We start from the raw sequence: 12,987 nt of genomic DNA, 5'->3' as shown, positions 1-12,987 counted from the left end.
GTCTCTGGGAGTTTTGCTTCCAGAGTGAGGTGGTATCTTCTGGCTCTGGGGGCCCCTGGGGGCAGATTGCTCAAGCCACCACTGGCATCTCAGTGTGAGATATTGACTCCCTTAGATGAAACACATATGCACAAATTAAAAGGAACTGTTCTATCAGGGTCTGCTGTTGCTTCTTCTCATATTCTTTTTTCTTATTAGTTCCAGAGGTAGAATTTAGTGACTCATATTTTTTTTTTCCTTTTTTTATGATTTTTTTTTTTTTTTTTTTTTTTTTTCACCCCCCCCCCCCCCCCCGCCCCGCAAGAGTCTGAACGCGTTCGCTAGGCAAACACACTCCAGTTTCATATTGTGACAAGTCAAATTCAAAGATTGCCACGTCATTATCTCCAAATTCTTCTGCTCATTCACATTTCAGTGGCTTCTTATTGATATAGTGACTACAGCAGCCAAGATACATAAAAAACCCATCAAATGAGATTACAGTGTTGATAATATCTTATCAAGTGGGTTGTTCTCTGGATTTGGGGGTTCTCGAGGTTGGCAAATTCAGAGTTTTCTTTCTTTTTTTCCTGTAGAGTCTGACCCGGGCTGAACCAGGTTCCTGGGTTGATGGGACCCCCAGCAAACAGTTTTTTCGTTATAGAAGATTCATACACATTCTGATCTCAGAGGCTGGAGCAGTTGAGCTTTGGACTTAGAAATCCTGGATGACATTCCGGCAGGGGTGGAAGGGGTCTCCTAAGAGAATCGTGTCACCCATCCGTCCCCCACCGAAGATGGCAGCCTGGAATTCTAAGGTGTCTAAGTGTGCCTTTACTGGGCGCCCCTGGCCTCAGGACTGATTTGCATTCCCATATAAGCGTGTGGAAGGGAAGCGGGGCGTGATCTGTCCAAAGCTGGAAACGATCAGAGTGGACGTTTTGTGTTCACCCTCCCTTCCCCTCCACCCCAGCCTTGCCTTCTCCAGAAAGAGAAAAACCTCACTTCCATAGTTCTTTCAACCGGCCCCAAAGAGGCAGTTCCCTGAGAATGCCCGGGGACGCTGCCACGGACTCCAGATGACAGGGACCCATCAGGAATCTCCGTCCGAGGACACTAATTGTGGGCCCCCAAAGTTATTATTATGAACCACCAGACAAGAGCCTGTGCTCGCCAGCAATTTGTCAGGACTAATTTTGTTTTTCTCCAATAATTGAAAATTAATGTCTTGAAGTGAAAGCAGATGTTCATGCCATCTTCTGAATTGGGATATAAAATGGGGCTCTGTAGATGGGCTCACTAATTTAACAGCAATTTTCCTCATGGCTAATGGGGGTGCTGGGGCTGCCGTCACCTAACGCTTAGGGTGAGGGGCTGAGAGAGAGAGGGAAAGAGAGAGAGAAAGAGAGAGCGGAGCCCACTTGGGCGAGTTCTGCTGTCTGGGGTGCATGCAGCCAAGCCCTGGGAAGGAAGGTGTGGCTGGTGTGGTCGTTCTGGAGGGAGAATATGTCAATAAAAAAATTTCCTGGGGCTGTGAAACTTGGGCTGGGTCCTCATTTTGAATACTCATTTACACGAGAAGTATTTATGGAGATAATTCATGGCATTATGCTGGAAAAGGTAAGGGGAACCTTGATTTGGGGAGAGCGTGGATTCCTGCGGCTGAGTGAATTCTCAGCTGCGTGTTGGTCACCTCGCTCAGCGAAAAGCTGGTTAAAATCGCATTTCCGGGGCTCCTGGCTGGCTCAGCCGAGAGAGCATGCAACTCTTGATCTCAGGGTCCTCTTGATCTCGGGGTTGTGAGTTCGAGCCCCACATTGGGTGTAGACATTACTTAAATAAATAAATTTTAAAAAATTGCACGTCCCGAGGCCCAGACGCCGGAGATGCTCACCCAGCTGGTCTGGGGAGGGGCTCAGAGCTCTTCATTTTTTTTCCCCTTTCAAAAATGGAGGTAAGATATATATAACCTAAAATGTACCATCTTAACCATTTCTAAGTGTGTGGTTTGGTGGCATTAGTACCTTCACGTTGTTTTGCAATCATCACCACCATGAAGTTTTCATTTTCAGGCAGCACCCAGGTGCTGGTGGGTGGGGGTGTCTCAGCCCACCCCCCTCGGAGGAAGCCACATAGTTCAAGGGCTCCATTTTCCAGGGTAGACATAGGAAGCAGGCTCAGAAGATCAAGGGACTCTGGAGATGTGACAGGGCTGTTCCTTGCTCTAGTGTGAGAAATGAGATTGGCACGCCCAAGGGTAGGGCAGGCCTCAGGACTGGGGACCTCATCAGGGCCGGGGGCCGGGGGCAGGGCAAGGAGGTGCTTAGCGGCTGAGTGATCTGGTGACCAGTGTCAGGATTAGAACATTTGTTCTCTCTCCTTGGGGACACCATTCGTTTGGGCCTGGCTGGGTGTGAGTTTGCCTAGCGGCCCTAGCAGGGCAGATCCCCAGCGCCCCCATACCTTCCCGCCAGGACCCAGACAGCACCCCCTGGCTCCCCCAGCTCCACACCCTTCAGGAAAGGGAGGGACAGCTGCTCTGAGACGACCACCTAGTCGCCCGGCTTCCTGGAGTGCCCACCACTTCCGGCCCGCAGGTCTGGGCATTGCTGATGCTGGTACCGTTCTCCTCCTTGGAGGTACCAGGCACCTTTCTCTCCCCCGGTTTTCTCTGTAATTGAAATTTGTCCTTTCGTTACCTGGGCATGAATTATTTTTTGCAGTGTTGTCGTTCCCTATCCTGCTGTGAGGTTTATCTCTTCTGTTGATCCTAATTAAATAAAACATACTGTTCACCTAACCCCTGTTGCACTGAATTTTACCTGCCGGAAGGCAGGGTGCTGGCCATCTGGGCTTGGTTAGGGAGCAGGGCATGGCTGGGGAAGGGAGCTGGGGTGGCGGTGGCTGCCGCATCCAGGCTGGGTGTACCTCCTTGGCCTGGGGGCTGCAGGACCTTGTAGCCACCAGCCACAAATAGCCCAGTTCTGGTTCATGAACCAGAGAAATGGCTTTGTCCCTAGCCCCCTGGGGCTGCAGGTCTGAACCTGGGGCCAGGAGAGACAGTCACCAGGCCTAGGGAGTCCCCAGGGAGAGGGGGAGGGAGGAGAGTGGGTTCCCAGAGGAGGGGAGATGGAAAGAGTGGGCAGGCTCCTGTCGCCTGCGGGGGAGGCTGCGGAGTGCTGGGCTCTCTGGGGAGCAGTGAGCAGTGCGCGTGTTCTGGGTGCTCAGGACAGCCCTGCAGGTGCCCTGGGCCCCGCAGGGGAGAGTGGCCAGCCTGGGGCCTGGCACGCATGTTCGGAAGATTCAGACTTTCACTCCTTTTGTCTTTGAACTTCTCAGACTCCTGCCAGCCTCAGGTTGAAAAGGAACCTGAAGGTCACTTCATTCAGACCTCTTTGGGTATGTTTGTGGCATCCTTAGTTTCATCCAGCCTGGACTTGCACACTTCCACTCCCAGGGAGCTCACTACCTCTATGCCCTTTTTTTTTTTTTTTTTTAAAGCTTGAGTTTCATATATTCTTCTTTTCCATTAAACTTGCAATCTGCCTCCATAATGTAGGTGCCTTGTCCTGGTTCTGTCTATTGGGGCCTTAGGGAGTAACTCAAATCCTTAGTTCCCAGAGCAGCCCTATTGAGAGCTGGCAAAGCTTGCCTTGCCCCACTCGCTCAGGGACAGGAAGTCGGTTATGGGATATGGTCAGCTTGGTGGGCTTCTGGGACCCCACACTCACTAACTTTGAGGGGATAAGTGAATGGGTGGGTGAGTGAGGGGTAGTGGGCAAGTGACTGAGTAATGAGCGAGTGCTCTCCCAAGTGAACAAGTGAGTGGGGGAGCTGACTTGGGCTAACCCCCACAGCCCTTCCCTTTCCTTGGCACCTTTGATGGGCTCTCTTGCCCCCTCCACCTCCTGCCAGCCCCTGTTCCTGTTCAGGAAGTGAGAGATGTCCCCTCCTGGAGCACTGGGGGCCCTCATGCCCCTTGAGGTTGGGTGGGGATGCCTTGTGCCTATTCTCCCCTTCATCTTCCCCCACACTGCGGGTTTGGCTGGGAGAGTGCTGGTACGGCTGACCCAAGGCTTTGTGCCAGGCCTTGTGCTAGGTCGTAAAACATCGTTTTTATTTATTTATTTATTATTTAAAAAATATTTTATTTATTTATTTGACAGAGAGAGAGAGTGAGAGAGCACAAGCAGGGGGGAGTAGCAAAGGGAGAGGGAGAAGCGGACGCTCCGCTGAGCAGGGAGCCTGACACAGGGCTGGATCCCAGGGTCCTGGGTTCATGACCTGAGCCCAAGGCCGACGCTTAACTGACTGAGGCACCCAGGCGCTCCTCTAAGAGCAAATTCTAATACTAATTCTAAATAAAACAGAACTTTTCATTGAATAAAGTCCCTATCCCACCTCCTCCCCCACCCCTTTCTGCCACATGGCCCAGGGGGCTCCGGACTGGACATTTTTGAGCCAGCTCGGTGCTGGCAAGGCCTGTGCAGCTCAGCTTTTATTAAATGGCCTTTGGGACCTCCCTCATCTTTCAGGGACCCGTTGCCCCTGAACATCACTGGGGGTGAGATATGGAGTTGGGGGAAGTTTGCAAGAAGGAGGAGATGGGATGTGTTTGCAATTAAATAAAACTCCTAATGAAAAGGAAAGATCCCCTTCCGGCTGAAGGCCTGAGTCAAGATTGATTTATTTCTCTCTGGGGTTGTGGGGGTTGTGGCTCTGTGATCTTGGGCAGGACAGCTCCCTCTGTGGGCCTCAGTTTCCCTGTCTGTGAAATGGGATGGAACTGGTCCGCTGAGCAACCTGCCTTAGATGGTTCAGGATTTTAATTCCTGGAACATAAAAAGGGGAGGGGCGCCTGGGTGGCACAGCGGTTAAGCGTCTGCCTTCGGCTCAGGGCGTGATCCCGGCGTTGTGATCGAGCCCCACGTTGTGGGATCGAGCCCCACATCAGGCTCCTCTGCTATGAGCCTGCTTCTTCCTCTCCCACTCCCCCTGCTTGTGTTCCCTCTCTCGCTGGCTGTCTCTATCTCTGTCAAATAAATAAATAAAATCTTTAAAAAAAAAAATAAGGGGAAAACACAAGACGCTTTGGTTTAAAAAAAAAAATATACAGGCCAGGGGCGCCTGGCTGGCTCAGTGGGTAGAGCGCACGCTCTTGGTCTGCGGGCCGTGAGTTTGAGCTTCATGTTGGGGGTAGCGTTTACTTAAAAAATAAATAAATAAATAAAAATTGTCCTTTTCTTGTTTTTTAAATTTTATTTTTTATTTTTAAATTTATTATTATTATTTTTTTAAAGATTTATTTATTTATTTATCTATTTATTTGACAGAGAGAGAGACAGCCAGCGAGAGAGGGAACACAAGCAGGGGGAGTGGGAGAGGAAGAAGCAGGCTCCCAGCGGAGGAGCCTGATGTGGGGCTCGATCCCACAACGCCGGGATCACGCCCTGAGCTGAAGGCAGACGCTTAACGACTGCGCCACCCAGGCGCCCCTGCTTGTTTTTTTTTTTTTTTTAATTTCAAATTTTTATTTAAATTCTGGGTAGTTAACATACAGGATAAGATTGGTTTCAGGTGTAGAATTTAGTGATTCATCACTTACATAGAACACCCCGTGCTTATCATAACAAGTGCTCCCTTTAATACCTGTCACCCAGGGGCACCTGGGTGGTGGCTCAGTTAGTTGTGTTTGACTCTTGATTTTGGCTCAGGTCATGATCTCCGGATGGGGAGATGGAGCCCCACGTGGAGCCTGGTGAGGGGCTCCGCACTCTGGGCGGGGTATCTGCTTGAGATTCTTTCCCTCTGCCCCTCCCCCCACAAGTGCATGCATGCTGTCTCTCTCTCAAATCAATCAATCAGTCTTTTAAAAAAATTTCCATAACCCGTTTAGCCCGTCCCCGCGCACGGCCCCCCACCAACCCTCAGTTTCTTCTCTATAGTTAAGAATTTCTTATGGTTTGCCTCCCTCCCTCCCTCTCTCTCATTTTTTCCCTTCCTCTGTGTTCATCTGTTTTGTTTCTTAAATTCCGCATCTGAGGAAACCCTATGGCATTTGTCTTTCTCTGGCTGACTTCTTTCACTTAGCATCATACTCTCTAGCTCCATCCATGTCGTTGCAAGTGGCAAGATTTAATTCTTTTCGATGGCAGAGTCATATTCCATTGTATGTCTAGACCACGTCTTCTCTATTCATTCATTATTCGATGGACATTTGGGCTCAAAATAAAAAATATTTAAAAAAACAGGCTAGAAAGCTATGGTTAGGTCTTTTCAAGTTACTTTGTAAAGTGACCACAGAGTGAGAATTTTGGAGAGGCAGCTCTAGGGAATCTGGGTCCTCCCTTGTTCCGGACCTTTTTGAGCACCGGGTGGGAGGGGGCGCGTCAGGTAAGTGTCAAGGGCTTGACTGTAATGTTGGTGTCTTTGCAGGTGTCTGAGAGTTCAGCTGGTGGTGCCCTTGGCTCTTTGGGCTCCAGGGGCTTTGCCAACATCACGGGAGCAGGTTATCTGGTGCTTCTGTAACCCAGGAACAACGTGGGTAGAGGATGACCAGGTCCCACGTATGCCCATCCAGAGCAACCAGCGTGGCCAACCTTGATCCCTGGGGAGGACACATGGAGGGACTAACTTGTGCCAGACCCTGTCTTCAGCTCTTCCCGTGTGTTCCTCCGGTTCTCCCCTCAGCTCTCTGACTGATCTCAGTTTCACAGAGGCACAGACAGGCGCAGAACTGCTTTGCTCAGAGTCATACCGCTAGAGGTGGCAACCCTGCACCGATAAGCATTACCTTTATTTACAACCGCCCCATGGGCCAGAAGAGGCGACAGAGACATTCATGCTCTCTCTGGGGGCTGGAGAAGTCCCCGGACTCTGGGCTAGGAGAGCGGGCCGTGAGTAAAGGCACAGGCATTCTGTCCTGCTCCCCACCCATCTGTGTAACCTGCCTTTTGGGGTATCTATATTCATATCTATTCATATCCTAAAAAAAAGATCAACACATCTTAAATAATTTAGCCCCTTTCTTTCCCGGAGGGAAGCACGGTTATCCGCAGTTGTCTTCGCCCCCAGATTTTTTTAGTGTTGCATTTACACGAACACACAGATATATATGTGTATATATATATATCCACGCATACGTAATTTTACCCCTTTACAGTGTGATATACTGCTTGACTATACTGTACTTTCTGTTATGTGCTATTTTCAAGTAGCAGTGAGTTTCCAATCTTGGTTGCACATTAATGTGATCTTAGGCACTTCAAGGAATAACATCGCCTGGGCCCTACTACAGACCAGACAATCCAGACTCTTCAAGGATGGGGCCCTAGGTCAATTCCTTCCTTCTTTCCTTCCTTCTTTTTTTCCTTCCTTCCTTCTTTTTTTTCCTTCCTTCCTTCCTTCCTTCCTTCCTTCCTTCCTTCCTTCCTTCCTTCCTCCCTCCCTCCCTCCCTCCCTCCCTTCTGCTTCCTGGGGAATTTGAGTGAGTAGCCAGGGTTGAGGACCATTCATCTAGGAGATGCCATCAGGTTAGTGTCATAGATTTACTCCATGGCGACGGCCATCATTCTGTAGAATGGCTGCGCTGGAATCTATTTACAATTCTCTGTCCATGGACATTTAGTTGTTTCCATTTTTTTGCTGCTATAAGCAATGAAGCAGAGAGCCTTCTCATTTATAAATCTTTATGTTTCTTAGGCTAGATTCCTAGAAGTGGACTTGTTAGGTTGAAGGGTAGTCACTTGAAAAATTTGATAGCTATTTGCACATCGCGCAAGGGTGTACCGAGGTAGCCTTCAGGAGTGCGCGAGCGCGGGTCTCTCCTAACCCTTGCCCACGTGCTGATGTGTTCTTTTTTTCTCCTCTTCCTCTCCCTCCTTTTCCTCTCTCCTCTCCTCCTTCTTCTTTCCCCCCTTTCTCCTTTTGCCAATCTGACGGGCAAGAAATAGCTCATCTTTTAATTTGTATTTCCCTGATTACTAGCCAGGTTGACCATTTTTCTTATGTTTAGAAAATATTTTTATTTATTCTTCAGGAAGGGGCACTGCTTGAATGTGAGCTTGGGGGTTTGGGCATTTCTTTCCTTCAGCGAGTTCTTTAGTCATGTCTGTTCTTCCTTCCAACCATCTATCCATCCATCTATCCATCCATTATCTGTTCATCAACTACCTGTCCACCATCCACCCATCTGTCATCTATCCATCTATCCATCCATCATCTATCCATCTATCCATCCATCATCTATCCATCTATCCATCCATCATCTATCCACTCATCCATCACCCATCCATCATCTATCCATTATCCATCTATCACCCATCCATCATCCATCCATCTATCTATTCATCTGTCCATCATCCACCCATCCACCCATCCACCCATCCATCCATCCATCCATCCATTACCCATCCATCATCTGTCCATCCATCTGTCCATCATCCACCCATTCATTTATCATCCACCCATCATCCATCCATCATCATCCATCCATTATCCACTTATCCATCCATCATCCATTCATCATCCACCCAACCATCTCTTCATCCATCTGTTGTCCATCCTTCCTCTCCCTTCCATCTAAATCCTGAGTATTTTATCCAGGCGAGACTCTTAGCCCATGTTCCAAGGAAGGTGCAGAGGTGAACCAAATGGAGGCCATGCCCTCAGGTAGTTCACAGTCTGGAGAGGATATAAGACCCTAACCACAGGGCCAGGTAGAGTAGCCCAAGATGGAGGTGCAGGATAAGGGCTGCAGGGGTTTCTTTTTTTTTTTTTTTTTTTTACATAATCTCTACACCCAATATGGGGCTCGAACTCATGACCCTGAGATCGAGAGTCACATGCTTTATTGACTGATCCAGCCAGGCGACCCTGGGGGGATTCCTTCTGATGGAGGGAAGATCTGGAAGAAGGGTAGTGTTTGATTTGGACCCAGAAGGATGGAAAGACAACACCAGGAGCAGCTAACATTTAACGAACACAGCTTGTATGCAGGCACTGGGCAATGCGCTTTACAGGCAGTATCTTGTTTAACCTGGACACTCATTTCTGACCATTCACGTGGGGGCCTCAGGCTTCCTTGTTCGTGAGCAATAATGGATCTTAGAGAATCCCCAGCTGAGCTCCCTTCTGATGTGAATCATCAGATTTTCCCAGAGAGGGCAAGTCAGATGTCCAAGGTCATACAATGACCTTGTTTCAGACTTGCACCTGAGGGCAGGGGATGGAGGGGGCTGGATCTTGCTGCTGCCACTGTTCCAGGGCAGGGCCTGCCTTGGGAACAATGTGGGACCCCCAAGCTTCTGCAGTGTGGGGGGATTCTTAAGTGTACCTGGCTCCCACCCTTATCCCACCCACATCCTCACCATGTTATTGGTAAGCTTCAGCTGCATTTTCTGTGAAATGGGGGCTCTACTCCCAGGAGAGGTGTGAGGGTGAACTCTCAGGAGCGGTGAGGAAGGGCTTTGTCAAACAGAAATGGCCATTCAGAGGGTTCGAGTGGGAGTCATACTTGGGGCAGCCTACCTTTGCCATTCTTCCTCTCTCGCCTGTACATTTGTGCTGGAGAAAATGGGTGGGGGAAAAAAATCTAGTTTTTAATCTGTCACCTCCTGGAGTGACCCTATCCTCTGGGAATTGCCAGATTGTGAATGAGCCTTCTCCAGCCCTCATGTCCTCTCCATCCCACCAAGGACAGTTTCTTTCTTCCTTCCTTCCTTCCTTCCTTCCTTCCTTCCTTCCTTCCTTCCTCCCTCCCTCCCTCCCTCCCTCCCTTCCTTCCTTCCTTCCTCTCTGTCTCTCTCTCTCTCTTTCTTTCTTTCTTGATTTTATTTAATTATATAAGAGAGAGAGGGAGAGCACGCGTGAGTGCCGGCATGAGCGGGGGGAGGGGCTGAGCAGAGACCCCAAAGCAGGGCTAAATCCCAGGACCCTGGGATCATGACCTGAGCCCAAGGCAGATGCTTAACCAACTGAGCCGTCCAGGTGCTTCCAGGACAGTTGCCTTTCTTAAGGGACACAGTGGCCAGGTACAGGAAAGGGGACTGTGTGGGAGGCATATGCCTCAGAATGGGTGTACCTGTGTGTCTGTGTGTATGAGTGTGTGTGCATGTGTGTACTAGCTTGGGTTGTCTCTGTAGGTGCATGGATGTGCGCGTGTGCATGTATCAGCCTCCCAGGGGTAGAGATTCTTGTCATTGCTTGCATGGTTCAGACTATCAGTCCAGGGGCAGAGAAAATACACATAGACTTTATTCACGGATTTACTTTATATCCGTTCATTTGGATCTTTTTGGAGCACCTACTATGTGCCCAGCACTATGCTCGACTTGATGCCACGAAACGAAAGAAGCAAGTCCTTTTTTCTTTCTTGAGATTGTTTGCCATCTGTAAAGTCATGGTTTTGAGGGTGGAAAGTGAGTTTACATTGATGTTTCCCAAAATGTATTCCAGGATTTTGTTGATGTTCTACCAAAAGAATAAAAAAAAATGTTCTCTGTGACCAAATGCATCTGGGGAGCACTGCATTAACTAGCGTTCAAAGTTTTAAAAACTTTCAGGGCTTCTCAGAGCCTTTAAAATGCTAATGTGGGACTCTCAGAGATGTTAATAGTTTCTGGTTTCCAGACTTCTTTGACCGCTAGTCATGGAATCCTCTTGTCTGGGTACGGTGTGGGTTTCTAGGCCTTTAAGGGCTACTATCATTATCTGTTCATTCCTTCATTCACTTACTCATCTCAGACATGTTTATTGAGCACCTGCTATGCGTCAGGCTGTTCAAGGTGCTGAAGCCACGACAGCAGACAGGTGAAAGTTTATTCTAGCGGGGGTAAGGTGCCATCTACAAGTACACAAGGCAGTAATATAATTTCTGGGAAACAAAGCAGATCCTGGGATAGGCAGGGATGGGTGGAGGAGGCTGTCCAGACAGGGCCATCTGGGAAGTGACACTTGAGCCCAGGGTGATGGGGGGGCATGAGGAGACCTGGGGGCTGGAAGACTTTGTGTTTGGTGCTTTGAAGGGGTTGGGCATGTGGGAGATGGGGGCCCTCCCTGGGTCTCTCCATCCCACGTTGGGAGGACCCACCACTGGCCCAGGCTTCTTTGTTTTTTATGGCACAGTCCAGGCCTCAGAGATAGGCTTCTCTGGGTGGCCAATCGGTTTGATGGGGCAAGGGAGGCTTCTGGATCCCAATCTTGAGCTAGGACCTTCAGTGGCACTCTCCCCCCTCCCCACACCATGCAGTCCTCTCTCACTGTTAGCCTGTACAAGTCAGCACGGAGGGCCCAGGGATGGTCCTTCTCTGGACAGTGGGCTAAGCCGGCTGTGAGCACCACGCCCCAGGGCCCCTGCCTGTGTCGGTCCCTGCCATGTCCCCAGTGCCTGGCACTGGACTCACATTCCCACCCCCTCCCCATCTGACAGATGGGAAAATGAGGCCAGGAGGCTCCCACAGCTCATTTCCTCAGAGGCCCAGCCCAGAATCCAACCCTTTTCCAAGCCAGGGCTGTGACCCGAGGCTGATGGGATGGGGGAGAGCAGAGATTTCCTGGAGCAGAGGTGGGACTTGGGGGCCCCCAGGGCCCTCCTGGGGTCAGTCTGCAGAGCTGCCGTGGGTGACCTGGGTCCGGGGAGCGTGCACGGGGAAGGGCACGGGGAAGCGGTGGGGGAGGAGAGAAGGTGGGTGGAGGGGGAGAAGATGGGGCGGCCTGNGCACCGCGGGCCGCCCCCGCTCGCCCGCCCCTCCGAGTCTGGGGGCCGGCCGGGCACAGCCGGCGCCCCCAGGACTCCCGAGTCCCAGGCCCGGGGCTGGGGCGGGGGCGGGCGGGAGGAGGCGGCGGCGCCTAGCCCACAGCTGGCGGCCGGCCGGTGGGTGGGCTGCGGGGCTCCGCTGGCCAGATGTGCCCCTGGGGGGCCCTCTGGGGACTGGAGCACTGATTGGCCCTCAGCTCTGGGGCGGGGCTCGGGGAGGGCAGTTGACCGCATGGGCCATCCACGAGTGCATAATAATAAAAAATAAGTGTCATTGATGGTTTCTGAGCACTTCCCACTCATTAATTCATTTGCGCGCCCCAGCAACCCTCCGAGGTAGGTACTGTGATTATCCCGTTTTATAGAGGAGGAAGTTGAGGCACAGGGTGGCAAATTAAATTGCCCAATGCCCCGCCGGAGGACTGGACAGGATTGGAACGCAGGTCCTCTGGCGACGGGGCGCCCAGGCGCCCGTGTAAGCGGTACAGGGGCGCCGGAGTGCAATTTTGAGTGCGCTTATGTTCAAGAAATTACAGACAGAAGACTGGCAGACAGATGTGAGTGACGATTCTTGTGTTTGACACTTATGATTCGCTCATTCACTGGCTAGATGGATACTCCCTGACTTCATTCATTCCCTGGATGCATACTTCTGATTCTGTGCTAGGTCTTCCGCTGTAGCTGGGTGCACAGTGACGGTTAAAGCGGCTGGGTCCCTGCCTTCAGGGAGCTTACGGCTTAGTTGGGGGCGAGATAGTGAGAATGACAGTAAAGTGAGAAGACTGACACCACTATGTCATTTTTCATGGAGAGACCGCTGTGGCTTGTCAGCCTTGGGCAGCGTTGTCCTGGGCGGGCGTTCAGAGGAGGCGAAGTGTCAGCTGGCCTGGGAGGATGAGAGGGAACTGCCGAGGGAGGTGACTAGTGCCCTTTGGCTCTGAACTCATGCCTAGGGCTGCCACCCCCTGCCTTGGGCTCACTCCTGCGCGGGGAGGAGGGAGAAGGAAAGGCCATGCTCCCAGTCCATGAGGACCTGAGGGGACAGAATTGGGGAATTTAGAGTATGTGTGCCTGGAGGGTCAGGGACAGTGCAGTGGGCTTTTCTGGAAGGGCTGGAACACAGGTGAAGAAGGAGGCAGGAGAGGGTAGTGAAAGAGGCTGTTGGGCTTGGTCCTGCTGGTCCTTTCTAGAGAGTCTCGACGGGCCCCCATGACTGGAGCATTTACTCCCAACGTTTGCATGACCTCTGAGCA

At 50.9% G+C, this 12,987-nt stretch overlaps 1 protein-coding gene across 1 annotated transcript in view; it reads left to right on the top strand.

The window, feature by feature from the left end:
- The window catches only part of ZNF423 (zinc finger protein 423), a 337,109-nt gene that overhangs the window by 17,212 nt on the left and 306,910 nt on the right, over positions 1-12,987 (top strand). The window lies entirely within an intron of this gene.

Source organism: Ailuropoda melanoleuca, chromosome 12 (assembly GCF_002007445.2).
Source record: "Ailuropoda melanoleuca isolate Jingjing chromosome 12, ASM200744v2, whole genome shotgun sequence".
Taxonomy (NCBI): Eukaryota; Metazoa; Chordata; class Mammalia; order Carnivora; family Ursidae; genus Ailuropoda; species Ailuropoda melanoleuca.
The sequence above is the reverse complement of the archived record's forward strand: the minus strand, read 5'-3'. Positions and strand labels throughout refer to the sequence as shown.